The sequence below is a fragment of the Triticum dicoccoides genome, chromosome 7A (assembly GCF_002162155.2).
Source record: "Triticum dicoccoides isolate Atlit2015 ecotype Zavitan chromosome 7A, WEW_v2.0, whole genome shotgun sequence".
Taxonomy (NCBI): Eukaryota; Viridiplantae; Streptophyta; class Magnoliopsida; order Poales; family Poaceae; genus Triticum; species Triticum dicoccoides.
The window spans coordinates 661977523-661986297 of NC_041392.1; positions in this window are offsets into that span (position 1 = coordinate 661977523).

Consider the following 8775-nt stretch of genomic DNA (forward strand, 5'->3'; position numbering starts at 1 on the left):
AAAGAAAAAGGGAAAAAGACAACCGTAGGATGAAGTGGAAGCACGGATAAGAGTATGGGGAGAGAGCAGGCAAGCCGGATCCGTGCATGGATGTCCGCGAAACCCAACCTGCCCACTATGCACCTGCACATTATGGCCGAATGCTGATACTCTAGGAGTGCTTGGGACTTAATGGCATTTTGGCTATCCTGCCCACAAATTCAGCATTTGGAATGGGTGCACCAGCAATGCTAGACCCACGTAAAACTACGTGAGGATTTTACATAAAGAGTGATGTGGAGATAGTTAATTGGATAATGGTTAGTGGCTGGGGCCCACCCCGGTTGAAATCAGGGGGCAGAAAAGTTTAATTAAGTAAGATTACGTAACAACCCGTAGGATGTACGTAGATGTAGCATTTTTGTGGGTGCACTCTGGGTCGGTTAGGGACTGGTGTTTGCACTACCTGCAACTGCCGGCCGGGGTGCCGCAAAAAGGACTTCGGTCTCTGATCTTTTTGGGAGCTTGGGAGTTGGGAACTGTCCCTGGAAGAAATGCTAGGACCTATGAGAGAAAAGAGTGCTCAGCTACAGCTCTCACATGCAAGATTAAAAGCGAGGTTAGCTAACCTCCACCATGAGTGTATAGGATGTATATAGGAGTTAAAAGCACTAGAAGTCCTAGAACTTCATGGACGGGGGAGCTGAAGGCGTGGCTGGAGGTGCTCCGCGCCGGCACCGACGGGCTGGCGTGCCAGCTGGACGACTTCCTGGACGACATTGTGGAGGGCGGCAAGGAGCTCTCCGACCTCTGCAGCCACTGGCGACCGAACCGATCATCGACCGTCCGACCCGAACGATGAACCGACGATGGTGATGATGGTGGTTCCTGTTGCCTGCTTGCCTGGCAGCAACGTGTGGTGGTCGTGTACAAGTAAAGCAATGCTGCTCCGGTCCATAAGTGGCAGCAGTACGTAGTCGTAGGCGTCTTTTGCAGTGCCGGTCCGGTCTGGGGATCGTGGAGTGGAGTGGAGCGTCACAGCGTTTTGGTCAGGTCATCAGCGTGGAGTGGAGTGGAGTGTCGCAGCGTTTTGCCGGGAAAATATCAAGTGATACGGGCCATCACATGATACCCTGCTACGGGACTCTGTGGTGCCTTGGATCTACATGCAAGGGACAGGATCAGCTCAGTTATTATTTACACATGCCCCCTTGGTACATTTGCATGTGCCCCCCTCGAAAACAGCCCATCTTCGTGAAACAACAACAGAGCTATGCATGTGTTCCCTACATCCACATCGTCAGTTTCTACCAACAAGGTACGAACACTATACCAGCTGATCTTATCTGAATCAAAACAAGACGCTTGAGTTAACCAAACTTAAAGCACATCATTTAGGCCTTGTTCTGTTACTTTACATGTGATCAATCAACACAAAAGTGAATGTTGCCCAGCTGAACAAATAAAGCGTAGTACATGCTAAAATTCAGTACATTTAAAGTAAGCTCTCATCAGTACAGCAAGCAACAAGTTGAAACATTCATATCTTGCGCCTTCAGGTTGCCATCAATTTTATTTCATAATGATTATATTGGCATGTGATCAGCGTGAACCCATTTTCCATTCCTGTATTCACATCTGAAATTTTTGATGATCAAAATATTTAGCAGAAATCTTGACAAAAAATCCATCTCAATAAACAATAGTACAAGCTAGCAAATTGTGAGGGATGGCAAATTGCCAAAAATCATTCATAGCATCAAAAGATCGCTGGATCAGAAGCAGTTCACCAAATAAAGGTGCATCATATGCTGCCATCTTGGTATAGGAATTAACATGACCTTAATATACATATATTTACAAGCGTATTATTTAGTTCACTAATTTATATAATTAAACCAAACAGCTTCACTGCAGATCACTTGGTGACTTCATATTCTCCTTGTACGCCATCCTATGCTGGCAGAAATGCACATTACATGATAACATCAAGAATTACAACAACCTAATAAACCCTCTCAAAAGATCGTACAACATTAAATATGTGAAACCATAAACACTTCTGTGATGCCAAATAAACTGCATGTCTGTTGCGCCATCTAATTCTCCTGATCATGTGTAGAACATCTCACCGTGTGTAGAACATCTCGCCAGTCTCCCATTTATCAACGACCATGCCAATTGCCGGCTCCAAGCTTTTATCACACTCAGCCACGTATACTGAACCCTGCAAAATTACATTAGAACTATCATTTGTATGTTAAATTTGGCACTTCTATACTGAAAATCAAACAATACTTGCACGGATCGGTATGCTACTTGTTTTCCTTGGTGTACTTTAACTATCTCCACCACATGAAGCCGACTGATTTGCATCCTTCCTGATACGGCTCAAATAGCTTTGAGTCGATTTTATGAGGTGTCCCTGATCTTTCACCGACGCAAAGAGCTAGCAGATTAGAATTGATAGGAAGCAGATGAATTAAAACAAACCAGATAAGATGTGTACGGGCGGAAGTACTGGGCTAGGGCGTAGTAGTACTGCAACTAGATTAGATGGATGGATTATGCTAATGATGATCAGCGTCGGCGGCGGCGTAATTAGCCAGATGGAGTTCACGAACTAGTAGTAGTAGATGAAAAAAAAAAGACTGGATCGCTCCTTGAAGAACAAGAACCGAACAAAGCTATGCCCTGGAGATCAAGTCGCCAAAACACATGCTATCACCGATCCAATTCATGGAACGCAGGAGCACCGAGGGACGCTCATCATCAGATGCCTTTCTGAGTAATTTTTGTTGACCAAACTAAAACCTAGCTTTTACATGGCCATATGACCTTTATTTATAGTCGCACGCAGGCAACCTGGACTAAGACCAAAACTCACGAGAACACAAACCGGACTTGACAAAACTAAATAAACTAGGACTCGGCTAGATTCAAACTAGTAGACTTTCCATGTAACTAGGAGACCTTCACGTGCATGGTTTCCTACTACCACCGCGAAGATGATTAATTCCAACGTGGGGGAGTTCGAAAGTTTGGCATGATATCTTGCTTTGGTGGTGTCACTGTTGATTGATATTTAACTGAACATTGTATCTTCTGTCGATTTGCACGCGGCACAGGTCCAAGTATACCTGCACCTCTTCTCCACATGCCAGCTGCTTCTCCATGTTGTGCTGGTATGACATATTTTCTAGAACCGGACTCCCACACCTCCTTCTCAGGCGTGACCTTTTTCGACGATGCAATAATATTGGGTACATAACTAGGCATGATTACATCACTTCCAAATAAGAAAAATAAATAGGAAGGATAAATAAATAAATGATATGGTAAAAAAAGACACAATTATTTGATTCACCAAATTATGTACCATGAAACTGCTATTGGCGTCATCTTCAAGTGCAATTGGAGTAGTCGATCCTACACTCTGACCAGTGCTCTCCGTCGGCTCCATTAATGACTTTTTGGTGCATATGAAATTGGTAAACATTTGTTTTGATTCCTAGTAACACTACTGGAACATGCAAAAAAGTGAAGCTTAACTATGCCGCCAATTGTCTATAACAAGCATCTGACGCTACATACAGCAGCGGCATACACATTTGAAATGGTAAGAACGTGCAACCAAGTGTTACACTTTTGCTATGTAGTTAATCAAGAAAGTAGCAGTCGACAATCGCACATGTACTGAGTTCAGAGTGCCGAGTACGAAAGGTCTGTTACTCGCCCTCCATGTCATTGTTCTCTTGTTAGAGAACTAAACAATGCTTACATCTTATTTTACCCATAATATTTGTGGATAGTCAAAGAAGACACTATTTTGATTAGCAGGCCAGTTTATTTGGCCAGCAAGTCAGCTTATTACACTGTGATAAAGTAATTTTGATCCATGAAACTTTCCTAATTCCAGCTGCTGCAAAGTGAGAACAAGTACATAGATTTTCAATACTGGGAGGTCCCAGCCTGACCTAGAGTTCTACTGGAATTTTCTGTTAGTCAAGCATTATTGAGCCTCATTTGGCATGAATTTTAGTCAATTACTCTAAATGCTCACTTATGCTAGGCTGTAGAGGTTTTCAACTACTGTATGTAGGAGACATTCTATGACACTTTGTAAGAAAGATTACGTGTATATGTCCATCTGAATTGAACAGATAATAAGGCCAGTTTCGACATCCAGTTCAATTAGAGAATTGATTTTCCTCTCCCGCAGCGCCGACATCCAGTTCTAAAACCAAAGAATCAAAATCGGGAAAGCGGGCACTAGAAAACTACCAGGTACTGAGACAAAAGGAGGCGCTGCCTCTTACCTGATCGTCGTTGAGTAGGGTCACCGACTCCCGCGACTTGGTCGGATCTAGCTGCGGCGACGAGAGGTTCGTCTCCGCTCCCATGGGGATGCCAACAGCTTCTGCCGGCTCTGAGCAAACTATTCGGCGCACGCGCAATAGCCCTCTAGGTTGCTCTTGATTGGGGCGTCCAGCAGCGGATGGGGCATGCTCCGTGGTGGCCGGCGGCGGTAGGATATGACCTAGGCGGCGGCGGTGGGGAAAATTTCGTATTGAAGAAGAGGAAAACAGAACAGAGCGGTGTGCACTTCAGCTGAATCACGGAATAACCCAGGGTGTCTTTTGCATAAATTGCAATGCGAACTGAGCCTACCCATCCTGTGCCTTCACTCCAGATCGAACGGCCAACAAGGTCTCGTATCAGGGGATCATGCCACACACGGTATCACCAGATATGCAATCGCGTTTTGCCAACACTAGACAGAAAATAGCAACATAGTAAACTGTCATAGGCAAGGGCAAGTCTGACCCTTCTTCAGGTCGCTACTCTTCAGACCCGAGCACCCCGGCTCCACCGCATACCCATCGCTCATGGAGGCGTAGACCAGGTAGTAGAGGATCCCGAACAGCCACGCGGAGAGGGCCATGATCCACTGGTTCACGGGAGGCGGAAGCAGCGACGGGGCGGCCTTCTCCGACATGACGGCTTGCTTGGCGGCGGCGGCTTGTTGGATGGCGCCGAGGAGGAGGAGAGCAGAGAGCAAGAACAGAAAGGGGGTTGGCGACGACGAGTGGCAGGGGGCTATTTGCAAAAACGCGCACTGACCAGCTCGGGCACGAGGAGTCCAGTTGTCACACTGTGATTGGTCCAGGACCAAAGTTGCACATATGGTGCAAGTTCTGTGACTGGGTAGGATCATTTTGCAAGTTCTAAGACTAAATCATCACATCCTGAGCAAGTTTTAGGACCCCGGTGCTTTTAACTCGATGTATAGCGTACTGGTTTCTCACCAAGTTTTGATTTTCCTTTTTACTGTACTTGATCCGCTGTGATCTCGTGTTTGTATTTCTCTGCTATATTAATAGAAATGGGGCAATCTGTGCCCGTTCGTTCAATAAAAAAAAACTAATTGCTGCACAACCATGTTATCTAACCTCACACACAGCTGATGCATCCTTCAACACCGTCACTCAGAGCTTTGACTGCTACGCTTCTTTTGGTATATTATAATAATGTGTCTTCATTTTATTTCATTTTAAAGTTTTTAAACCGTCTTTTATATGTTTCCTCACCTAGGTCCAGCACCTTGCAACTAGAAGACTAATTTCTTATCTACTAGAAAAGGAAGTTAGTCCCAATTATTATGTCATCACTAATCATTAAAATGACATCAGCCTTATGCCGAGGTAAATCATATTATCTCTACTCCTAATGACTGAGTTGGTAGGATTGCGTCCACGGTTTATTTTCGTCCGGTTTATTTTCGTCTGGTTTATTTTTGTTTGGTTTAATTTGGTCTCTCCTTCCATCATCATATCCTCACGTTGATTTTTTTCACCCTCCCAATAAAAACTTTCTTAACATTTACAAACTTTCCCAATAAAAACTTTCTTAACATTTACAAACTTTCCTAACCAGACACAGTCACAAACGGGCAGGTACAGAAATCACATTACAAACATTAAAACCCTATTTTCATGAAAATCAATTCAAAATCCTAACTTTCCTAACGCATCGATTCTTACCTTTCCTATGTACCTCATTGGTGCCCCATTGATGCCCCCTCCCACCAAATGTAAGTTCTTTCATCCCCTCGCACGATCCCCTCGAACCACCGTCAAAGTAAGGAAACACCCAGCGCCTTTGTTCCAAATCATGCCATTTTAGTCAACGCCAAGCTGCTCATGGCCGGGGACGCCGTCGTCTTCATGCGCCGCGCCGACGGCGAGCTGCTCGCCGGGATCCGCCGCGCGCCCAGGTACCCCGCCGTCTCCCAGCAGGCGTCCGAGGGCGCCGAGCGCCGGCCACGCAACGCCGCGCGCGGGTCCCGCCCGAGGAGGTGGACGAGGCCGTGCGGCTCGCGGCAGAGGGCACGCTCTTCACCGTCACCTACTACCTGCGCCAGGGCGCCGGGGAGTTCGTCGTGCCCAAGCAGGAGGTGGAGGACGCGCTGATCGGCGCCTGGGCACCCGGCGTGCAGGTGCGCATGAAGTTCCTCGACGCCGAGGAGCGCCGCTCCGAGTGGAACAACGGCGCCGTCAAGGCCGTCGAGTCGTCGACCCCTCCATCTGGCGCATGCTCGAGGTACATCTTGCGTCCATACATCCATCTCTCCAGTCAATCCATCCGATCATTGCGATAATTGTCTGGTTGATCGATGGAGTCCACCTCTGTTTGGTTCAGGCATGCTTGCTTCAATTTGTTTGCTCTGCCATTCAGTATGGAGTAGCCCTAGATGTTCACCATGCTAGCGACTCGCCCGTCAAACCGCAGAGATCCCTCGCATGGAGTAGCCCTAGATGTTCTAGGCCACCACCGCCAATCCGGCGAGCCTACGCTGCGACCGTTCATGGCGCCTGGGGGCAATGAACTGGCATTGCGGTCATGGAGGGGAGGCTCAGGAGCAGGGCGACGCTGGCTGGTAGAGGAATTCGAAGGAGCCAGGCCGCCCTGGCGATCACCTTGACTGCTGCGTCGTGCACCAACTAACGGCAGTGTCCGCGGTGGTGAAGAAGCATACACGGCGAGGCTAATATAAGGTATACCTTGGAGGACGCAACCCCCTGTCGTCAACACGTCATGGCCCGAATCGCCTGGAGGCCGCAACCCCTGCCTGTGCTCCAGATTCACAGTGTGTCCTGACGAACGAGGCGGCAATCTCTGAATTGAATAATTGATCGTTCATCCCGTTCTACCGCTGATTCGCTCGGCGCCACCTCTGTGGTACTCTTGACTGCTTTCACATATCCCCACAAGGTATAGTACGTGGTATCCCACCCCATGTCATGTAATTGCATTCTGAAGCAATTAGTACATAGGAGTCAACCCATGGGACAAGGAGGACCCGGTTATAGATTTTTTTAAGGGAAGGTGTGCCGTGTACGGGAGCATATCTGTTAGTTTGTATCCTATGTTTAACAATTTCGGAAATTTTTGTAGTATAAAAATCTCAATAGTGAGGATACATTGCTGAACGTGATGTGATGTATATGATTTAGTTTATCATTAGTTGTTCTCCTTGCCACTACCCACTAAATTTCAGATCTGCCTTCAACTTCTAATGGTAAATATTCAATTAATTTTAGTCGGCTCAAAAGGCTTCAAGCTTCTTTGTCCATTATTTCCTGTTCAACTTTAAGAAACCTTTCAGTTTGTTTTGTTTCACTTACTTTACTATTCCTTCTTGATAAACTCACCGGGTACTGTATATATCTCTCCCTGGTCACAGTGGGATGGCTAATAATTTCATGCACAACACCACAATAGCAGATATTCGGAGATTTGGAATTGTTTTGCTGTTTTCTTTCTATGAAAGATAAGCATGAATGCAGCGATGGCAAACCTAAACATCGTTGCCAATTTTCTCTTTCACAGAATAGGATGAATGTCACGGCAGCAGCTGCAAACTCCAAGAACGTTATTGTCATGGGGGGCACCAGTTTCAATTGTGTCTTCTTGCAAGCTCCTTGTCAATGAGAGGCACAAGGTCAGTCTGTACTCTGTAGATACATTTGTGATGCAGTGATTCTTCTCTTATGCTAACTAATACATTGATTATGTCCTATGATTCTCTAGGAGCACTAAGAAATTATATGTTTTCTTAAGGGTCACATCACACGAGGAAACTCTCACCCACAGCCATGAAATTTCCAATTGAATCAAATGCAAATTATACATAGTGCTCTTCCAAGCCACAGTTCAACCCCCACTTCTTGCCGCTCGCCTTCAGCCCTAGCAAGACGATTAAATATTTTACCTCAATCCATATATCAGATCTCGTGCTCAAGAAGACGATGGTGAAGAGCATGATAATGATCCAAATGTATGTTAACAATTGGTCCAGTTTAGAAATCTAAACAGGAAAGCTGAGGGGCCATTTAGTTTATACCCAGGCCCACCTCGCCAGAGATGGTGCGTGCAGATATTTTGGCGAACGATTCCCCTGCCCCTGTTTCGCCTGTCCGTGGACGCAGAATGAAAGCAGCGACCAGTTTTTTTTGGCATGACTCCTATAATTGGGTTTCAATCTAAACAGTACCCAGTCAATGCCGAACTTCTTACTCAATATGACTCCTCAGGTTTCATTTGTTGGGGAGGCAGACAGAAACAATGATAACTAATATTTTTTTCTTTTCACTCACAATAATATTGTCATCAGATACAATTGCTATCAGGTTAGTGTTTTGTGAGCTTTCATCATGTCCATTTATGGAACTTTTAAATGTTGATTATCATTTATCACTGCTGCTACTTTATGCAGAGTATTGATGTTTGTAC